Raw genomic sequence first — 22,322 nt, forward strand, 5'->3', positions numbered from 1 at the left:
CTGCATTTCTTGCTGCTTTTGTCTGTTTCTCTCAATGCTCTGTAACCTTCCAAAACTCCCAGATGTTTCCGATGGAGATTTATTCCTCTCAAGTGATTCATACTGAGATGAATTGCTCTGCCATTAACATTTGATTAAAAAAAAAAACAGTATAGCAGAACTGGAAAGCACAGGAAGGAAGTCAGCAGATGGCTTCAGACAACCTGATATGCATGCTTTTGTGGAGATGATTTGCTCAGTCGGTGTCAGCAGTTCAGGATTGGGATTCTCTTTCTTCCCCTCTCTCTCTCTCTCTCTCTCTCTCTCTCTCTCTCTCTCTCTCTCTCTCTCTTTGGCGTATTGGATTTCAGGAACTTGAACTATCTATGAAGCCATAACCAGATCTTCTGTAATCTCTGATAATGCTCTGCTCCCTGGCAGCAACAGGAAAGATGAGCAGATTACCTGATAGACAGAGCAATTAACCGTTGTCATCATCCTGCGCTGTAATATTTTCTTTATCTCTCCTGCACTTCGCCTGTGCTCTGAAATGCCATTCCATGTAATATTAGGTGCGCTGCATGCTTTCATTTCTGAGGAAATCGAGGCACGAGCGTAATATTCATATCCAAGTCAGCATCACTATCTTGGGCATCAGTCATGGATCTCATTATTATTTTATTTGTTTGTTTGTTTTGTGCTCTGATTTTTCCTTTCAGTTCAGGGACTCCAGGAAAACAAAATCTTAAAATAAACAAGAATCATTATTATTTATTATTTATTATCATTATTAATATTATTTATATTATCCCCAGGGAAATACTTCTAACCAATCGATCTATCTGTCTATCTATTTTCCCTGTCCGTAGTACCTAAAGCTAGATGAATGTTGGTTTAGTATTTATTTATTTACCCTAATTTTGTACCTCCAGCTTGAAAAATGTGGGGTTATTTACTTACTTAGAAATAAAATATGTTATATCGTAAAGTTACTGGGGATCAATTTGACCCCAGCAAAAATACAATTACAACAATTAAAAAAACTATCAAAAAATACAGTTGAACCAGTCTCAGTGAAACGCTAGCAGGAATGTGTACAGAGAATTTCTACATATTTAACACCTGAGCACTGAACTTTTAGCATCCCTTCACCAAAAGCCAGGAATGAGAATTCCCAGCACGTTTTGCAAATGAAACACCCATTCAGTTCACGTACTGTATTTGCTGTAATTTAAATGCAGGATCACCTCCAGAGCTCACAGACCCTACCCTGCACACACACACACACAGGGAGAGAGAGAGAGAGAGAGAGAGAGAGAGACCATCATCACGCGAGGACTTTCCACTGACTTCTACTGTTTCATACACATCTAATGTTAGCTGCTAAATCTAACCCTCACAGCAACCACACAATTTTGATGAAACATTATTTAGTATGTTTATTAAGCAGTTTCCTGGTGAGGATGGTGCCTGGCCTCAGCTGATTTCAGGTTTTACTGTCCTCATGGGGACATTTGACTCTCTCTCTCTCTCTCTCTCTCTCTCTCTCTCTCTCACACACACACACACACACACACACACACACACACACACACACACACACACACACACACACACACACAATTCAATATGGGCTTTATTGGCATAACAATTGTTACAATGTATTGACAAAGCATAGTGTTTGCATTGAATCAAGAACACATATATATGCAACAAAAACGTGCATGCATATACTTTAAAAAAGTAGTACAAATCCATATTTTAGAATTTTATGAACAATTTAAAATTCAACGTGGTCTCTCTCTCTCTCTCTCTCTCTCTCTCTCTCTCTCAAACACACACACAAATACACACACACACACGCACGCACACTCTCACACACACACATTTCGCATTTGACGTCTCTGAAAGTCATCTCACACCTGGCTGCAACAAAGCTAAAGAAGCATCTCAAGAACATTTGGATTTGTGCAGCATGTCCAGATAGCGCCTCTCCCGCGCGTCGGTCGGTGGGCAGCGCGAGGCGTGTCTGCGGCGCTTTTCTCCTCACCACTCCCATTTAGCCTACCGGGCGGCTGAACTGCAAAACAGCGCGCACGCAGCTCAATAGACGTCTGGAGGAGAGGAAAGAAACGCTTCTCTCATCGGAGAGTCTCTCAACACCCGGCGGACGGGAATAATTCATCGGGGTTGCGTATGACTTGGGATAATGTTTGGATATACTGGTGCACAGGCGAGGACTTCCAGTGATCGCTTGGATTAGGTGACTTTTATCCTTTTGTGCAGAACAACTACGTTTGCGTGCATATGGCAGCGCCGTTTCAGTGGTTCAGTGTGATGTGGATACTTGTCAAGGACATCGTGCGTAATAAATGAACCGTTCCGGAGAACGACGGCGATGCATCAGAGCTCTGGAAAACACTCTCGTAGCGCTACTGTGATCGCGCGGTGGACGATGATCTTCGGCTGTTAACTCGTCTGAGAGTTCCGTCGGCTGTAGGATCCCTCGGACCCGTCTGAAGAGCAAAGTTAAGCCCGAGATCGAAAAACAAGGTAGGCTTACCTTATAAAGGGCGCTGCATGAGGGTGCGCGGTCTAAATGGGGCATATTGTCACACGCAAGACTTTGGTTTAGTGTATCCGTGACCTTTTCAGTGGGTAATGGATGAGAGATGCGCTTGAACTGTCTTTCATGGAGGCATGCGAGAAAAATGAGAGGCTGTTAGATGGATAGCATCGATCTGCTGCGTGCAAGGAAAATCATGTGGCGGTAATTGCGCCTTTATGCTTTTTAAAAATGCGATTTTCGCTCAGACGATTAGTTTGTGAAGTGTTTTAGCTTCAGTTTCCGAGCGAAATCTCGTAGTGTAATGAAAAAGGGAAGAGTTTGATGGGATCGAGCGGGTTTCAGGACCACGGACAGCACCCGATACTGTTAGAGACGCGAGGGAAGTCTTCCCGAGCCTGTGGCTGTGAAATGCATATGCATTTTTATTTTAATTGAGGTATTTTAAGAATATGCATAGGGGTGTGATCAGATTGTGTCGGTTTGAAGTCAAATTAAGGTGTGAATGCCAATCAGGCATTTGTCAATGCTTGGGTCGACTTGCGCTGTGCATGAAGAGGTGCTGTGAAATGTTTAATTAATCGGTCTGTCACACTGTACTTTTCTTTTCCTGTCTCACACACCTACACTAACACACAAAGAGCGAGTGAGAAAAAGAGAGAAAGCCGGGTAAAATGATTCTGAAGGTCATATTTGACAGAAATCTAACATTCTCAGGAACTATGACCTGAACTAGCATTGCTTTGCTCTGTTGCCATGTGACAGACAGCAGTGCTGCTGCTGTGCATCCCAATACTGCTATTTCTCTCAGCCAAAAATAGATTGGCTGCCAAGTGAAGAATCATCAGTGGTGCCTGCTGTTATTAGATATGAATCACAATGTGATTTCCAAAAATGAACTGATTAGACTCCATTATTAGCAGACTGGTCTCTCTGTGTCCAGTAATTGGTATGCCACTGTGTGCCACACCTAGTGGATGTATGATATGCTGTGGAAATGTTTGTAATTACTGCCCTTTTAGTGTGTGTTTGTGTGTCTGTGTGAGATTGTGAGACTCGGGTAGCTTTCCCTTTAATCTCTGTCAGTGAAAAAAACAACACGAGCAACTAAAGCCAAACTGTTATCTGTGTTATCTGGCTAAAATATATTTTTCAATAATATTAAAATATCAACATATAATTAATTAAATAATTATTTTATAATAATTAAACAATAAACAACAGAAAATATTAAACAATAAAATAAATTATTAAATTATTAGAAAAATTATTTAATTAAATACAATAAATTAATAAATAATAAGCTGTAGCCATATATATATATATATATATATATATATATATATATATATATATATATATATATATATTAATTAATGCACAGAAATATATATATATATATATATATACAGTACAGACCAAAAGTTTGGAAACATTACTATTTTTAATGTTTTTGAAAGAAGTTTCTTCTGCTCATCAAGCCTGCATTTATTTGATCAAAAATACAGAAAAAAAATGTAATATTGTGATATATTATTACAATTTAAAATAATTGTTTTTAAATTTATTATACTTTAAATTATCATTTATTTCTGTGATGCAAAGCTGAATTTTTAGGATCATTATCACATGATCCTTTAGAAATCATTCTAATATGATGATTCATTATCAAAGTTGGAAACAGTGTCTGCTGCTTAATATTTTTTTCAGAAAATGTGATGCTTTTTTAGGATACTTTGATGAATAAAAAAAAAAAAAAAAAAAAAAAAAAAAAAAAAAAAAAGAAGCTATGTTTTTAAAATATAAATATTTTGTAATAACAATATACACTACTGGTCAGTAATTTGGGGTCAGTAATTTTTTTTCTTTCTTTTTTTAATTAAAATCAATACTTTTATTCAGCAAGGATGTGTTAAATTGATAAAAAGTGATAGTAAAGAAAATATATTATTAGAATATATATATTATTAGATTTTTTTTTTTTTTTTTTTTGAATAAATGCAGTTCTTTTTAACCTTTTATTCATCAAATATATTAGACAGCAGAACTGTTTCCAACACTCATAATAAATCAGAATATTAGAATGATTTCTAAATGATCATGTGATAGACTGGATGTTACATGTGACACTGAAGGCTGGAGTAATGATGCTGAAAATTCAGCTTTGCATCACAGGAATAAATTATTTTTTTTTAAAGTATATTCAAATAGAAAACTATTATTTTGAGTTGTAATAATATTTCACAATATTACTGTTTTTTTCTGTATTTTTGATCAAATAAATGCAGGCTTGATGAGCAGAAGAGACTTCTTTCAAAAACATTAAATAGTAATGTTTCCAAACTTTTGGTCTGTACTGTATATATACAGTATATATATATATATATATATATATATATATATATATATATATATATATATATATATATATATATATATATATTAGATAAGCTTATATATGTATTTATTTATTTATGTTAGGTAAGATACAGCCAAGTATGGTGACCCATACTCAGAATTTGTGCTCTGCATTTAACCCATCCAAAGTGCACACACAGCAGTGAACACACACACACACACACCGTGAACACACACCCGGAGCAGTGAGTATCATTTATGCTGCGGTGCCCGGGGAGCAGTTGGGGGTTCGGTGCCTTGCTCAAGGGGACCTCAGTTGTGATATTGCCGGCCCGAGACTTGAACCCACAACCTTAGGGTTAGGAGTCAAACTCTCTAACTACTACTACTTAATTCAAGTGAAAAATATTACTTAATTTATTTATATACATATATATATATATATATATATATATATATATATATATATATATATATATATATATATATATATATATATATACACGTGTGTGTGAGTGTGCTATTTATTATTTATACACTCATCGTGACTGCATTCTGTTACAGCAACAAATGTACTTTTAATGGTTATAGGTCAGGTAGAAATAGCTTCTAATGTAGCTATACTCACTTTTTAGTGGTAAATTATAATGCTTTTAATTAAAATTCATAAAAGGTTTCAATTAAACCATCCACCCACATGTTTATCTTAGATACATTAGCATTATTCGAGATCAGCTCAGCTCATTCTATATTATACAGACATTCCTTACTTCACACCACTTTATATACTTTGTTGTACAAAACTTTGTTGGCATCTACTTGATTTTGACTAAGAGGCTTTGGATAAAATATGCTTTATTCTCATGAAGATCAGTTTGTACTAACATGTCAGTCTTTTGATCAGATTTCTAGCATTGCAGTCAAGCTTTGCACATATTACAATTGACGGCCTTGCTTCTGGCAGCTTGGTTAAATTTGGAGCTTGAAAAAAGGTCACCAATGAATGCTTTCTGCACATTTTCAATGCAGTTGTTGACATTTTTCGAGAACACGAGCTCTCTCTCTCTTTCTGTGTTTCTGTCTACAGTCAGTCAGCTACCTCAATATGACATGGCCACTCTGTCAGCTCTCTGGGAATTACAGAGTGGGAGTCTATTACTCTGAATCTGGCGACCCTGAGGCAAAGCAAGCCCTCTCTCATGCCTCTGTTCTGCCTGGTGCCATCCTGCAATCCTGTTTACGCAACCACCCATACTCTTGGCCTGCTTGAGTGTGTGTGCTGCTGGGTAACTTACAGGATCATGAAGGCTGTGGATTTGTGCTTTGGATGTGGGTCAATGACAGTGTGTTGATAATGCACAATGACGCAACTTAGTTGTTAAAAATAATCACAACGAATCGCTCTCCTTGGCACCCAAATTTTGTCTAAACATCCCTTGTCCCTCCAAACAAAGAGTTTCTCTACATATACAGCAGTCTGATGTCACTGCATATCAGCCTTCCTCCCTGTCTGGCTTTATTGTTCATTCTCACCGCTCTCATAGTCAGTAACAATTTCTCTCGATTCTTTCATCTCTAGCTTTTCCTGAAGTGCAAGGATGTTAATCATGGTGTTCAGACCACACTTGCCATTATTTGATCCTTTGATCATAGTTCTCTGCTAATCTTGCATCGTTTGGATGTTATTTCTGTCCCCTCCCACCAAATAGCAGATGTATGTCAGCTGGAGCAGGGCTGATTGCTCATGTTGATTTGTTTGGTGAATATTTGAAATTGCCTTTATATATCTATATCTATCTATATCTATCTATCTATTTATCTATATATATATATATATATATATATATATATATATATATATATATATATATATATATATATATATATATATATATATAGAAAAAAAAGAAGAAAAAAAAATATATATATATATATAAATTTTCTTCTTTTATTATTATTATTATTATTATTATTATTATTATTATTAAAAGTCATATGATATTTTTCGTTATAAAAATCAATATTACTACAATAAACATTATATGGTTTATATTAATATAATGATGCAATTATTAAGAAATTTAATTTACATTTATGCAATTATGCAAGCAACATAAATTAGACGATCTGAAGCAATTTGTCCTACCCAGGCTTGTTGGAAATAAGTGCTTCTTCTTACAAAAAAAAAAAAAAAAAAAAAAAACTTGCATCACATATACATCTTAATAATCTTAATATGTATGTGTTTTCTAATGCAGTAGATTTGCTCAGTAGCTCTGTGGTGCTCCAGTGCGAATCCCGTGAAACTACAGTTTGACAGAACAGCTCAAACCCACTGATGGTTGCATCAGCAGATGTATTTTTTATTAGGGTTTCGTGGAAGCAGTGCTGAAACCCTATTGTAATTGTTAGGATTTTTATTATTATTATTATTATTATTATTATTCTTCCGCCTTAAAACTGAACGGGCAGCCCAAACCGTAAGGCCTAGAGAGCTGAAACTTGGTCAAAAGGTAGTAGTCTTGCTCGCTACTCAGGCGCAAAGTACCGGCCTAATCGGCCTAACGGGGGCGCTACAGCGCAAAATACAAAAATTTCAGACATTTTTGGCCCGCAGTCGTAAACCGTTTGACGTAGACTCAAAAACTTTACATCGTTGTAATCCTTGGGTCAGTCCGAACAAAAGTTGAGTCCGAAATTTTTGCTCTGCGACGCACGGTTTTTCCGCAAAATTGAGTTATATCTGAAACCTACTTTTGCGAACTAGTCCTAGGTTTTTCACCCGATCAGAACCAAACCACTGCAGAAATATTCTCTGGACACTCATTATCAATAATTATCAAAAAAAAGTTGAAATTTTGATTCTTACGCGAAACAGGACGCCAAAAAGCATCTATGCTAACGTTAGCCAAATGTTATTTTAGCTATAACTCTTGAATGGAATGAGATATCTTCATCAAACTCGGTACACACTTGTATAAGCTCAATCTTTGGTCAAATAAAAAAAAATTGCGCACCTCTGCCACTTGGGGGCGCTATAAGACAGAAAAAACACATAAATAGCTATAACTAGGCAATGGTTGGTCCGATCGACTTGAAAATTGGTATGCAGTTTCTTTGTCTGAAGGGGCTGTATAGCCTATGAGGACATTCGTGTATCTCAAAAAACATGGCCGCCATTGGCCAATGAAATTTAAGCAACTATTAGACAAGGTTAACGGAGGTTGATCGGAACGAAACTTGGTGGGGATGTTCGTCTCAGGGCCGGAAAGGTCTGTAAGAATTTTGAAAGAAATCGGCCACTAGTTGGCGCTAATGAGTTTTTTGGCTCTGTAATCACTAGGTGTTTCACATATCCATGCAATATGGATATCATTTGAAAGATCTCCTCATAATGCACAACTTTGCCTCAAGAACCATTACTGTCAGTCAAATCGTTCATTAATTATTCATAATTATGTTAAAAACATACTTTTGCGAACTAGTCCTAGGTTTTTCGCCCGATTGGAACCAAACTACTGCAGTAATATTCTGTGGACTCTCTAGATCAATAATTATCAAAAAAATTTTGAATTTTGTCCTTTGGTTAGCTATAACTGGGTCATTTTTAAAAGGGGCGTGGCCAAATATACCCAATAGCCTATAAAACCTAAATGAAAACTCAAAACTTTATGAAACTTGGTGGAAACATGTATCAGATGACTTTTAACAAGCATACAAAGATTCATGGAGATCGGACCATAGGTGGCGCTATAACAGTTAAGAGGGCATCAAAAAACACAAGATTTCTACAGAAAATGACCTCAAATTGCAGAACATGTTCATATATTCACACAAACACTAGATCTTCATATCTTAAAATAGATCTCCTCATTATGAACAACTTTGCCTCTGGGCCTAATGCTGTCAATCAAATCGTTCATTAAATATTCACAAATAAGTTAAAAACTTACTTTTGCAAACTAGTCCTAGGTTTTTCTCTTAATCTCGATCAAACCACTACAGAACGATTCTCGGGACTCTCTAGATCAATAATTATCAAAAAATTTTTGAATTTTGTACTTTGGTTAGCTATAACATCTTAATTTAGAAAAGGGGCGTGGCCAAATTACCCAAAAGCCTATAAAACCTAAATGAAAACTCAAAACTTTACGAAACTTGGTGAAAACATGTGTCAGATGACTCTGAACAAGCATGCAAAGTTTCATGGAAATCGAACCATAGGTGGTGCTATCACAGTAGAAAAGGCCTCAAAAACAAAAGATTTATATGGTAAATGGCCTCAAATTGGTTGAAAATGCTCATATGTTCACACAAACACTAGATCTTAATATCATATGATAGATGTCGTCATTCTGAACAACTTTGCCTCTGGGACCAATGTTGTCAATAAAGCTGTTAATTAAATATTCAAGATTATTTTAAAAAGTTAGTTTGGCAAACTAATCCAAGGCTTTAAGCTGAAAATCAATAAAACCACTGAAGTACAATTCTCTAGACTCTGAAGGTCAATAATTATCAAAAACATGTTGAACAATTGAATTTGGACAACTATAAACCAGTAATTTTTTAATATGTTCTTTTCATAGTGTACACAAAGGCCTATTAATACAAACAGAAAGCCCACAAATTATCAAAACTGTGTAAAATTAATGCATAATTTCATTCTAAACAAGCATGCAAAATTTAAGAAAGATTGGGCAAAAAAATAACACTATAACAGTTATGTTTAAAAACACAGTGTTGTTTGAGTAAATGCATTTTATAACCACTAGATGGCAGCGAAAGACCACTAATGGTCTCATTCAGCTAAGTTAAACAGTACTGTTCAAAGGTTTCATGAATTCATGCCAAAACATTAATAAATTAACTGTTATAACATTTTAAATCTCACTGAGTCAACGTTTTCCATTTTGTTCATACAGATATATCAGTTTTTACAATTTGGCCACATTATGATTACAGTTTAACCTGAAAATGACATCTAAACTCTTAAAAAGAGAAGACTTGCAATAAGTTTATTGTCACTTATCACTTATTTCAAATACCTATATCTGCAACAAAATGTGTGTGCATGTATGTGTGTCTTTGTCTTTGTATATGTGTGTGTGTGTGTGTGTGTGTGTGTGTGTGCATATGCTTATAGAGTATTAATATATTAGTCTAATAATTTACTTTCAGTGTGTGTGTCTGTCTGTTAGCCTGTTCTCCATTTTGGATGTGTTTAACTGTCATCCATACATCCAGGTTGGCCGAGACCACCTCAGAAGCCTTAATGTGCTTGAACCCCGGTAATCGCTGCTTGCAGCTTTATATTTTTTATATTACTTTTGCATTCATTAACATTATTGGGTATGTAATAAAGCACAGCAGTATGTGCCTGTACCAGCATAACGAAAACATGCCATGGCACGGTCACATATTGAGCATGCATTTTGGCACCACTCACTGGACTTGAAACATGCAGTAAGGTATGTAATAACGGTGTTGCAGAAATGTCGCCACAGGTACCTTTTCCAATGAACCTGGGTTAAATTTGTCACATAGCCAACAACATTCGTAGTATTAGTTTAGGGATGTGGAGTGGTTAAATTCTGTCAGAAAATATGTTTTCAGTTGCTTCTGGAAAGTTGTGATGGTCTCAACAGTTGGAAGCACATTTCACCAGATAGGAGCAGAGAAAGTGAAGATTCTGGAAAATGACTTTGTGCCTCATTGTGAATTAACAATGAGGTGCTGCTTACTGAGTGGCCATAGCTTTTATTTTATTTTATTTTATTTTATTTTATTTTATTTTATTTTATTTTATTTTATTTTATTTTATTTTATTTTGTGCAAGACATGCATTGCAGAGGCAGTAAATGCTCTTTCCAGAGCATGCATGAAAATATGCATGTGAGCATTCGAAAGCAGCTACATATCAGTCAGTCTGCTACTGATGCTTCGGAAAAGAATGGCACTATTACATTTCATATTTTAGCACTGAAGTAATAGTGGTGCTTTTGGCATCCCTACTATCACATAAAAGGTTTCTGGGCATACAGTGAAATGTTCTACTTGTACAGTCCATCCATCCATTCATTCTCTCCTCTCCTGCTTTAACATCTTGTTCTTATTCCACAATATAGCTCTCGTCTTGCATTTACACTGCCTGGGGAAGGCTTCCCTCCTGTCCTCCCGCTCTTTCTTCTGCTGATCATTTTTTCATGCATCTGCAGTGTAAACAGTGCTCTTACTCAGCACTCTGGAAGAGGCTTTGGGAATGGTGAGCACTAATAGCTAATGCCTGTGGGTGGAACACTTACTGTGTGTAATGCCAGGGCATTGTGAGGCATGGGAGAGGGAAGGAAGGGTGGTTGTCTTTGAATGTCTACTCTGCTAAACAACAACCAATTATCTCAATCACTGTAGTGTGAACAGAACACAGGGTTGGGTGTTGACAAGGAGGTAAAAATAGTCCCGTCTCAAACTTGTAACCACTGAGTGTGTGTGTAAACAGGTTTATGTTGGAAACCTCTGCTTTTATGTGCATTTGACCAAGTGGTTAAACTGTAAAGGATATGAGAACAGTGAGGAAAACACTGTAAAAAGTCTGTTAAAAACTAAATCTTTGTTAGTTAGTATCTTTGTTAGTATAGGCCTAGTTAGTATACTTGTTTTCTAGTATAAATATCTAAACATTCTTGAATGGATTGAGGAGCAATCCAATCCAAATCTGCCAATAGAGGAAGATTAATGACCTTAATTTAAAGGCAAAACAAGATTATTTAATCTCTCTCGCTCTCTCTCTCTTTTTCTTATCTTAAGCCAAGAAGGCAGGAACAAAATTTAGGATTTTTTTTTTTTTTTTTTAAGAAAATAAGACTTACTATCTTAAGTAATTTTGCTCCTCAAGTAAACTTTTTGATATTTATACTGGAAAACAAAACAGATTTATATTCACATTTTATTTTTTATTTTTTTTCCTCCCACTGATGAGAATTAAAATAAATAAATAAATAATTTATAGTAAATTAGTAAAAATAGTAATGGTAAAAATTATCAATTACAATTTATATATATATATATATATATATATATATATATATATATATATATATATATATATATATTTTGCTCCTACAGTAAAATTACATTTTATTCTACAATTAACTAATTTCTCCAACATATGGCAATGTAACCAATTACTATGCTGTTTTATTTATGTATTTATTCCTTCATTCATTGCATTATTATTATTTGTATTTATTTATTTATTTATTTTTTTTTACTGCAAAACATTACAAAGACATATTTATAGTGCAGGTTTGAGAAAGTGAGAATTTATTTGCCTTACGGTATGTTTCTTCTCCCTGTATTAGCAGTTTTTAGTGAGTTTATGATTGTCTGTCTGCCTCTGTGATCTGAAAACATAAAGCACAGCCATGCAAGATTTGCCCACGCTCTAACAAGATATCCTCATTTAGCTCATTTATTAAAACATAATGACTTGTTTGAAGTTAATGTTCTGAAATCTTAATACAGAGGAGAAGCATGCAACAATGCATGAATATCTTTATGAGCATTACTGCATGACTGGACATGATTGGTTCTTCCACAGAAACATTTACTTACCGCCACAGTTTGCCTCGTATGTATTTAATAATGGAGAGAATTTTTCATAATGTTTGTATTATTCATATATCACATTGAGTCGTTACACAAAACAATGCATTTGTGGGATGATAGTAGTAAACAAGAAAATGAAAGGTCAAACTTTCCATGCAATGCGCAACAAAAGTGACACATGCCTAATGGAATATACCTGTTCTCACTGCCGGACATCTCATTTTACCCGGTGCATCAGTGAATCGGTTGTATCTGGTTATGCTCAGTGAATATGTTCATGATTTCTGCACCTCCTGTTGACATGCATCATGCTTGAAAACTAATGGTGATGTACTTGGCCTGATTGTTGGCGACAGAGAGATGTTTATTAATGCATCGTGCTACGGTAAGTGCGGCTGTGTGATAGACAGCTCTATTTGTAGAGACAGTGTGAATCAATCCTCTCATAGTCCATCAACACAGTGTTTTCTTTAAACTGCTTCAGAAGATGCCAAATGAGCATTATAGTGTGGGATTAAAGACAATTAGGATCCGGTTGCATGTCGATAGCTACACTGTACAATGCAGAATGTATCAAATTTAAATGAACTCATAGTAAACCTTGCTTCAGTTTCTCAATTACATGCATTAACTTTATTCGACTGTGTTGACTGATGGTTTTTTCATTTTCTTCACTTGGCCTTAAAAAGGTCTTTTAAAAAGTCTTAAATCTGCAGCTCATTTATGGCCTCAGATTCCGACAAACACAGCGTGCTGTAACAGCCTCTTCCCGCAGGAAGGTTTGCCCAAAATAGCCGGTCAATCATCTTCTCAGCATTTGATTACCTCACTTCCTGTGTCAGTGCGGGAACACGTCCCGTGGCTAATGGATTTTAACTGCTGCCTTTCTTTGGCCTTCTTTACCTGTGAACCAAACACTGCATGAGAGCTGCTGTCGGCCGCTTGCTCTCCTCATTCTCTGCTTTTAGCATTTCTTTCTCCTCCACAGAGCATACGGCAGTCGTCTGTCAGATGTGACTCATATTTACAAATTCATAATCATTCAGCAGGGAAGGCTGTCGGGAAATGAGCAGAAAGCATGGGCTTTATATGACTGATGATGCCAGATACAATGAAATGGCTTGTGCAATAATAATTAATGTTGATGCGGTGACTATGACAACAGATGCAGTCATGATGATGATATTTCGATTATCTACAGACTACCATAGTGCTATAATGAGTCAGAAAAGGTTTAGTTGGGTTTAAAAGACAAATACCTAATGTATACTCCATACTATCACAGAATGAACCATTATTTAGAAGTTACTAATGAGTCTTAAAGGGATAGTACACCCAAAAATGTATGTGTCATCCTTTACTCACCCTCAAGTTGTTCCAAACCTGAGTTTCCATCATCTGTTGAACATAGAAGATATTTGGAAGAATGTTGGTCCCCATAGACTACCATAATATGGCAAAAATACTATAGAAGTCAGTGTGGACCAGAAACTGTTTGATTACCGACATTCTTTAACACATTGTTCTGCAGAAGAAAGAAACTTGTACAACTCGAGGGTGCCTAAATTTGGCTGAACGATCTATTTAAGGGGAAGGAAATGGGAAATTGGCTTTTTGTGTCAAACATGAAGTCGGTTTGTAAAATAATAAATCCTGCAAAGTAGGCCAAGTATTGGAAACAGATTTGCATGCTGTTACGCTGGGTGATTTGTCTGGCTGCTTTGCAACCATTTGATTATTAAAGCCATTAGGCAACACAGATGGTTGTTAGGTGAGAAGATCATTTGTACTGTATGTGGACATGTGCAGGCAAGTATTAATGTTTAAAGATGAATTAAAAATGCACCAGGGCTTTAATTTACAGATTTCTTTCTTACTCATTGTAGACTGACAGATATTGTTTCGGCTCATTACAAGTAGCTAATAGCGTGCTGCTCATGGCTTCATTGCTCTTCGAGACTCTCAAGGTGAAAGTGTCTTTTCATTGCCGGGTTGAGTTAATGGACCTACTTAACCTGGCCGAGTTTGAGCCACGTCCTGCACAGAGGACAACATTCCCACTATGCATTTGTAGAGTTACAGGTTTAAAGCTTTCTAAGAACACCTCCCAATGCTTCATGCTGCAATCAATGAAATAGTCACAACATTGTGAATAGCAGGCTGTATGTTTAGACTATGTATGTGTAAAAGGGATAGTTCACCTAAAAATGAAAGTTTGCTGTAAATTGTCTCACCATTTGGCCATCCAAAATATAGGTGACTCGTTTTCTTCAGTAGAACAGCAAATAAGATTTTTTAGCTGAAACTCCTTGGTGATTCATATAATGCAATTAATGGCTACCGTCACTTTGAGAGTCGAAAAAGCACATACAGGCAACACAGAATGAATCCTTGTGGCTCCTGAAGATACACTGAGGTCTTGTGAAGCGAAACAATCAGTCTGTGCAAGAAACTGAACATTATTTTACAGCATTATTGCTTGCAATCCAGAAGTATGATCATGATGTTCAGTTTCCTGGAACAGTGTTTTCATTTCAAAATGCTCTCCATCCACACTAGCTTTTCTATATAGGTCCACACTGAAACATCAGAAAATGCTAAAATTGTCTTACTGTGCATGCATAAACAGTAATAAAAGCTCACTGAGATGATACCGAGAGACCAGATATAATACTATTCTCACTCTGCTCTTCTGGCACAACCATTTTATTAGCAAAACAGCCATTAGATGTATAAAATGCAACTGTCATCATGTTTTGCTGCAGTGTCTGCAAAATATTTGTAGGAACATAATATGAAGATTGTAAGGTAAACCTGTTTTGTTTGCTTGTGAAAATGAATAGCACATAACAGGATATACAGATATGCACATAGATATCAATTGGTACAATATTTTTGCTTAGTAATTTTGTATTGTTTTTACAGTACAAATATATAAACATGCTTAAGTTTTGTTTGATTTACTTTTGATTGAGAATGAGATTTTTCTTTTTTTTAAGTGTTTTGTTTAGATGAGCTGAGAATTTTATTTTTTTAAATGATTTTTTTACTTTTTTAGAAAACGAGACTTAATAAATTATGTCAAATCAGATATTAAGTCTTGTTTTCTGAAATAAATAAATAAAATAAGTGCATTTTGCTTAGTTTGTTTTAACGAAAGTGTCATGGTCTTGTCATGATCCTGTCTCTATCTCTCTCTTTTTCTCTTTCTGTCTCCCCCTGCTGGTTTCTCCTCTCCTGTCTCCCCCGCTCTTCGCTTCTGTGTCACAGCTGACTTCACTTCTCATTAAGATAATTTCCCCTCCACCTGCTTCTCATATTGCCTTGTTATCTGGGCTACTTCTACCCTCTCGTTCTCGTGTCTCTTTGTCAGATTGTTATCTCCTAATGAAGCTGTTGCCGTCTGCACAAGAGATTAGTATTGTCCTGTCCTGTCCGGTCTAGTCGGGGTTAGGTTAGTCATCTGCTATCCCTGCCCGTTCGTCTCTGTGCTCACCCCTTTGCACCCCACAGAACCTTACCTGCTGTCCAACGCCGCGGCCTCCCCGCTCTGCGAGCTCCGTTCCCCGGATCTCCCCTGAGCCCGGTCAAGCCTCCGCCTCGCCAGCCTGCTGGTGGTTCCAGCCACAGAGGTCTCCTGTGTTACTTATACCCAGCCTGCGGGTCTGCCTTGGTTTTCACCTTTTGTACTCCTTATTTGGATTTTCCTGTGGCTTTCCTTTGTTGATTAAAGACTGCCATTTTGCCCTCGCATTTGAGTCCTCTTCCTTCAATACCCATTACAGAACAATCTGACCCATATGATGGACTCAGCGAGTGGCAGCCCGTTCCAGACCGCCGTTGAGCACCAGGGCGTCCTCCTCGGTAAGCATGAGGAGGACATCTCTGCTACCCGACACGCCGTCGGTTCTTTGGCCGCCCAGATGTCCGAGCTGTCCAGCCAGGTTCACAACCTCCGTCTCCAGCCGTCCGCCTCTCAGTGTCCTCCTGTTCAGACGGAGCCTCGGATAAATAATCCTCCGGCCTATTCGGGTGAGCCAACACAGTGCCGCGCCTTCCTTACTCAGTGCGAGGTGGTCTTCTCTCTCCAGCCCTTCACATATGCTAAGGAGAGAGCCCAGGTTGCTTTTTGTTCTTTCACTCCTCCACGGGCGAGCTCGCGAGTGGGGAACGGCCAACTGGGAGACTGAGGCGGAGTGCATCTCAAGCTTTGAGCGTTTTAAGGAGGAGATGATCCGGGTCTTCGACCGCTCCGCCTATGGAGAGGAGGCTTCCCGTCGGCTTTCCACACTTCGGCAGGGGAGACGATCCGTGCCGGATTTCTCCATTGAATTCCGGACCCTCGCTACCACCTGCGGGTGGAATCAACCCGCCCTGACCGCTCGCTTCCTGGAGGGCTTGTCTCCTGAGGTACGGGACGAGGTCGTCGTTCGTGAGATCCCTACCCGGCTCGACGATCTAATCGACCTGGCCATCCGTGTGGAGAGACGGTTTTGACCAACGCCGTCGTGCTCATTGCCTGGAGGAGAGTCTTTTCTCGTCGCCCCTCGTGTCAGCCCCTCCCACTCTGAACCTGAACCTCTGCAGCTGGGTGGCCTGCGTATTTCTTCTAAGGAGCGTCAGAGGAGGATTCAGAACCGCCTCTGTATGTACTGTGCTAGTGCCTCTCACTTTGTGTCTTCCTGTCCGGTAAAAGCCAACGCTCGCCAGTAGGAGGAGGGTTACTGGCGAGCGCTACCACTAACACTTTCCCTTCCACTTCCTGCACGACACTTCCAGCGCATCTCCAGTGGGCGGGGTCGTCAGCCTCCTGTGCGGCCTTGATCGATTCTGGGGCCGAGGGAAACTTTGTGGATGAGAAGTGGGCGCTCCAACAAGGTATTCCGCTCACACACCGCTAAGAGACTCCACCCTTTTATTTGCCCTTGATGGCAGCGCCCTACCTAGGGTACAGAAACAGACGATCTCATTAACTCTGACCATCTCTGGCAACCATAAAGAGACAATTTCCTTTTTTATTTTTCAGTCTCCTTTTACTCCTTTAGTACTGGGGGCACCCTTGGTTAGAACTTCACAATCCACACATTGACTGGGCTAAGGGGTCTGTTTTGTCCTGGAAGTTGTCATGTCATGTTAAGTGTTTAGCCTCGGCTGTTCCCCCCGTGTCTTCTGTTTCTGTGTTGCAGGAGGAGACGGGAGATCTGACTGGGGTACCGGAGGAGTATCACGATTTGCGGGGGGTTTTTCAGCCGTTCTCGAGCCATGTCTCTTCCGCCCCATCGCCCGTATGACTGCGCTATTGATCTCCGCCCGGGGACCACGCCCCCTCGGGGTAGGCTCTACTCCCTTTCCGCTCCCGAACGGTAGGCTTTAGAGAATTATTTATCTGAGTCCCTCAGTGCCGGCACAATCGTCCCTTCCTCGTCGCCTGCCGGCGCCGGATTCTTTTTTTGTTAAGAAAAAAGACGGCTCTTTGCGCCCATGCATAGATTATCGGGGGCTGAACGACATCACTGTTAAGAATCGTTACCCACTGCCGCTGATGTCCTCAGCCTTTGATATCCTGCAGGGGGCAAAAGTCTTTACCAAGCTCGACCTACGCAACGCTTACCATCTCGTACGCATTCGGGAGGGGGACGAGTGGAAGACCGCCTTTAACACGCCCCTCGGCCACTTCGAGTATAGAGTCCTTCCCTTCGGATTGGTTAACGCCCCCGCCGTCTTTCAAGCTCTGATCAATGACGTCCTTCGGGATATGCTCAATTTATTCGTTTTTTGTCTATCTCGATGACATTTTGATTTTTTTCGCCCTCTCTCCAGATTCATGTGCAGCACGTTCGCCGCGTTCTCCAACGATTGCTCGAGAATCGACTCTTTGTTAAGGCCGAAAAGTGCTCCTTTCATGCTTCGTCTATAACGTTTCTAGGCTCCGTTATCTCAGCAGAGGGGATCAGTATGGACCCTGCCAAGGTCCAGGCCGTGCTCGATTGGCCCGTCCCGGATTCTCGTGTCTCGCTACAGCGCTTTCTCGGTTTTGCTAATTTCTATCGCCGCTTAATACGCAACTTCAGCCAGGTGGCCGCGCCACTCACCGCCCTCACTTCGGTTAAGTCTCGTTTCGGTTGGTCCGGTCCTGCGCAGGAGGCATTTGACCGGCTAAAGACCCTTTTTAACGTCCGCACCCATCCTCCTCACTCCAGATAGCTCAAGACAGTTTATCTTTGAGGTCGACGCCTCCGAGGTAGGGGTGGGAACCGTTCTTTCCCAGCGGTCAGCGTCGGATAATAAGATACACCCCTGCGCGTACTTCTCACACCGCCCTTTCCCCCCGCCGGAACGTAATTACGATGTCGGGAATCGTGAGCTCCTCGCCATCCCGCTTGGCATTGGGTGAGTGGCGGCAGTGGTTAGAGGGGTCCTCTGTCCCTTTCATCGTTTTGACTGATCATCGCAATTTAGAATACATTCGCTCCGCCAAGAGATTGAACTCGCGTCAGGCTCGTTGGGCCCTTTTCTTTACGCGTTTTGATTTTGTCATTTCATACCGTCCGGGCTCTAAGAACGGTAAGCCGGACGCGTTGTCTCGACTTTTCGACCCCTCGATCGGCCGCACCCCCCAAAAGGCGATTATTCCTCCCGGCCGGGTGGTGGGGGCTACGGTCTGGGGAATCGAGAAACAGGTTAAGCGCGCACTCTCTCACGTCGCTACTCCCCGTAACTGCCCTAGGGGCAGCCTCTTTGTCCCGGTTCCCACACGATTGGCAGTTCTACAATGGGCTCATTCCTCTAGACTAGCGGTTCATCCCGGTGTTCGAGGTACTATCGCATTTATCCGCCAGCGTTTCTGGTGGCCCTCTTTAGAACGTGATGCGCGCCGTTTTATCGCCGCCTGCTATATTTGTGCCCAGACCAAGGCGGGCAATTCCCCACCTGCTGGTCTCCTCCGGCCGCTACCTGTTCCCTCTCGCCCGTGGTCCCATATCGCTCTCGACTTTATCACCGGTCTTCCGCCCTCGGCCGTTAAGACGGTCATCCTGACGGTAGTCGACCGCTTTTCTAAATCGGCGCACTTCATTCCCCTTACCAAACTACCCTCTGCTAAGGAAACGGCCCAGATTATGATTGATAATGTGTTTAAGTTTCATGGCTTGCCCACCGACGTCGTGTCCGATAGGGCCCCGCAATTCGCCTCGCAGTTCTGGAGAGAATTTTTTGCCGTCTCATAGGTGCCACTGCTAGCCTTTCCTCGGGTTTTCACCCACAGACTAATGGCCAGGCCGAGCGAGCCAATCAGATTGTTGCCCGCATGCTCCGCAGTCTAGCCTTTCGCAATCCCTCGTCTTGGGCCGAACAGCTATCCTGGGCTGAGTATGCTCATAATTCCCTCCCTTCCTCGGCCTCTGGTATCTCTCCCTTTCAAGGTTGCCTCGGCTATCAACCACCCTTATTTTCATCCCAAGAGACCGACTCTTACTGCCCGTCCGTTCAGACCTTTATCAGTCGCTGTAAGCGAACCTGGAAGAGGGTGAATCTGCACTATGTCGTTCAAAGAGACGCATGTGCGTGGCTGCTAATAGATCGCGTGTCAAAAGTCCTCGCTATGTGTCGCGGGGCAGAGGGTTTGGCTATCTACATCTAATTTACCCCTCCAGTCTGACTCCCGTAAACTGGCCCCCCGCTTCATCGGACCGTTCCGCATTATCAAGATCGTTAACCCTGTCGCTGTCAAACTCCGGTTGCCGCAAAATCTTCGTCGTGTTCACCCGGTGGTTTCACGTCTCCTGCATTAAACCGGTCTCCCGCTCCCCCCCCCCCCCCACTTCTTTCTCTGCCGTTCGTATCGAAGACTCCCCGGTCTACACCGTCCGCAGGATCATAGATAGGCGGCGTCGGGGTCGTGGTCACCAATACTTAGTCGATTGGGAGGGGTATGGTCCTGAGGAGAGGAGTTGGGTCTCCCCTAAGGATATCCTGGACCCCTCGCTCATTGATGATTTCCTCCGGTCTCGCCAGCATTTCCCCGCTGGAGCGCTGGGAGGCGCTCTTTGAGGAGAGGGTACTGTCATGGTCTTGTCATGATCCTGTCTCTATCTCTCTCTTTTCTCTTTCTGTCTCCCCCTGCTGGTTTCTCCTCTCCTGTCTCCCCCGCTCTTCGCTTCTGTGTCACAGCTGACTTCACTTCTCATTAAGATAATTTCCCCTCCACCTGCTTCTCATATTGCCTTGTTATCTGGGCTACTTCTACCCTCTCGTTCTCGTGTCTCTTTGTCAGATTGTTATCTCCTAATGAAGCTGTTGCCGTCTGCACAAGAGATTAGTATTGTCCTGTCCTGTCCGGTCTAGTCGGGGTTAGGTTAGTCATCTGCTATCCCTGCCCGTTCGTCTCTGTGCTCACCCCTTTGCACCCCCACAGAACCTTACCTGCTGTCCAACGCCGCGGCCTCCCCGCTCTGCGAGCTCGGTCCCCGGATCTCCCCTGAGCCCGGTCAAGCCTCCGCCTCGCCAGCCTGCTGGTGGTTCCAGCCACAGAGGTCTCCTGTGTTACTTATACCCAGCCTGCGGGTCTGCCTTGGTTTTCACCTTTTGTACTCCTTATTTGGATTTTCCTGTGGCTTTCCTTTGTTTGATTAAAGACTGTCATTTTGCCCTCGCATTTGAGTCCTCTTCCTTCAATACCCATTACAGAAAGAGAAAAAAAAAACAGTTTGCATGAGCTCAAAATCTCTCTTTTTTTTTTTTTTTTTTTTTCTTGATGTTAAAAAATCCAATTAACTAAAATTTACAGTAGGCAGTTTACTGGTATTTCCGTCATTATTTAAATCCTTTTTGGCTCTGGAGAGCAAAAGCACTGTCTTGGTGTGAAAGGAAGGTCAAAACATAGAGAAAGGTGTTTTCAAATGCATCTGGATGAGTTTAGACGAAGCCTTACTCTGCACATTTTATTTAGTAGATTGCTATAACTATTATTTGAAAGAACTATACTTTAAGAAATATGATTTCTAGTTTGTGCAAATGAATAACATATTCATAAAGTCATTATAGAGATTGCATTGGCTCTTGGTTATTAAAGGAGAGTAAATGCAATTGCTTATGGTGGTGCTCATCCATGACTGCCTTCCTTTTCTGAGCTATTGCATTAGCAGAATTCATTTTCCCAGCTGGGCAGTTTAAATGTTGTATTGTGCTTCACTTTTAAGCTATCATTGTTATAATTTATGATTCAGACTTTGTATTTCTTCTTTTGACATTCAGATCATCCACATTCAGAGAAGCAGGAACTCTTTTATCGCTAATACAATGTCCCGACATGACTGCAGTCTTTACAAAAGAAAGATTTCCCACAACATCTCATAAGTCTTACGAGTCAGCGAGTGCTGAAATCTCTTGTAAGCGGATTGGTCTTGGCAAATATTTAGCGTCTGCCATGGACTTCTCTGTACAGACCTAATGAACTCTGGCAACGAAGTAAATCAGTAAAAATCCTGACAGACGCTGCTGTAGGGAATACAACTAATTCTGTTCAGACATTAGTATCAAGGTCAACCGAACCAAGTCCTTTTCAGTTTAGTTAGACGAGCTGAATTACATGTGATTTACCAACCTGAACACACAGATGCAGGATAGAGGGATTTTTTATTTATTTATTTATTTTAGTTTTTAATTCTGAACCTGTTGATTTTATCTGCTAATCATGTTAATCTCAAAATTACTGACAAAAATATTAGTTAACAAAGTTTTTTTTTTTTTTTTTTTTTTATTCAGTGCAATTAAAAACAAACAAACAAACAAACAATGTTTTAGAAGGAAACAG

At 40.2% G+C, this 22,322-nt stretch overlaps 1 protein-coding gene across 4 annotated transcripts in view; it reads left to right on the forward strand.

Moving 5' to 3' along the window:
• Nucleotides 1-1,827: 1,827 nt before the first annotated feature.
• si:cabz01090165.1 (uncharacterized protein LOC100333421 homolog) overlaps nt 1,828-22,322 on the forward strand; it is a 156,612-nt gene continuing 136,117 nt past the window's right edge. For 3 of the 4 annotated variants that reach the window (XM_042743408.1, XM_042743409.1, XM_042743407.1), the window contains exon 1: nt 1,829-2,532. The gene's annotated coding sequence lies outside the window, so the exon portion shown is untranslated. Of the gene's footprint in view, nt 2,533-22,322 lie in introns of all 4 variants that reach the window. The other variant, XM_042743410.1, reaches the window with a different exon arrangement.

Source organism: Cyprinus carpio, chromosome B18 (genome assembly GCF_018340385.1).
Source record: "Cyprinus carpio isolate SPL01 chromosome B18, ASM1834038v1, whole genome shotgun sequence".
Classification (NCBI taxonomy): Eukaryota; Metazoa; Chordata; class Actinopteri; order Cypriniformes; family Cyprinidae; genus Cyprinus; species Cyprinus carpio.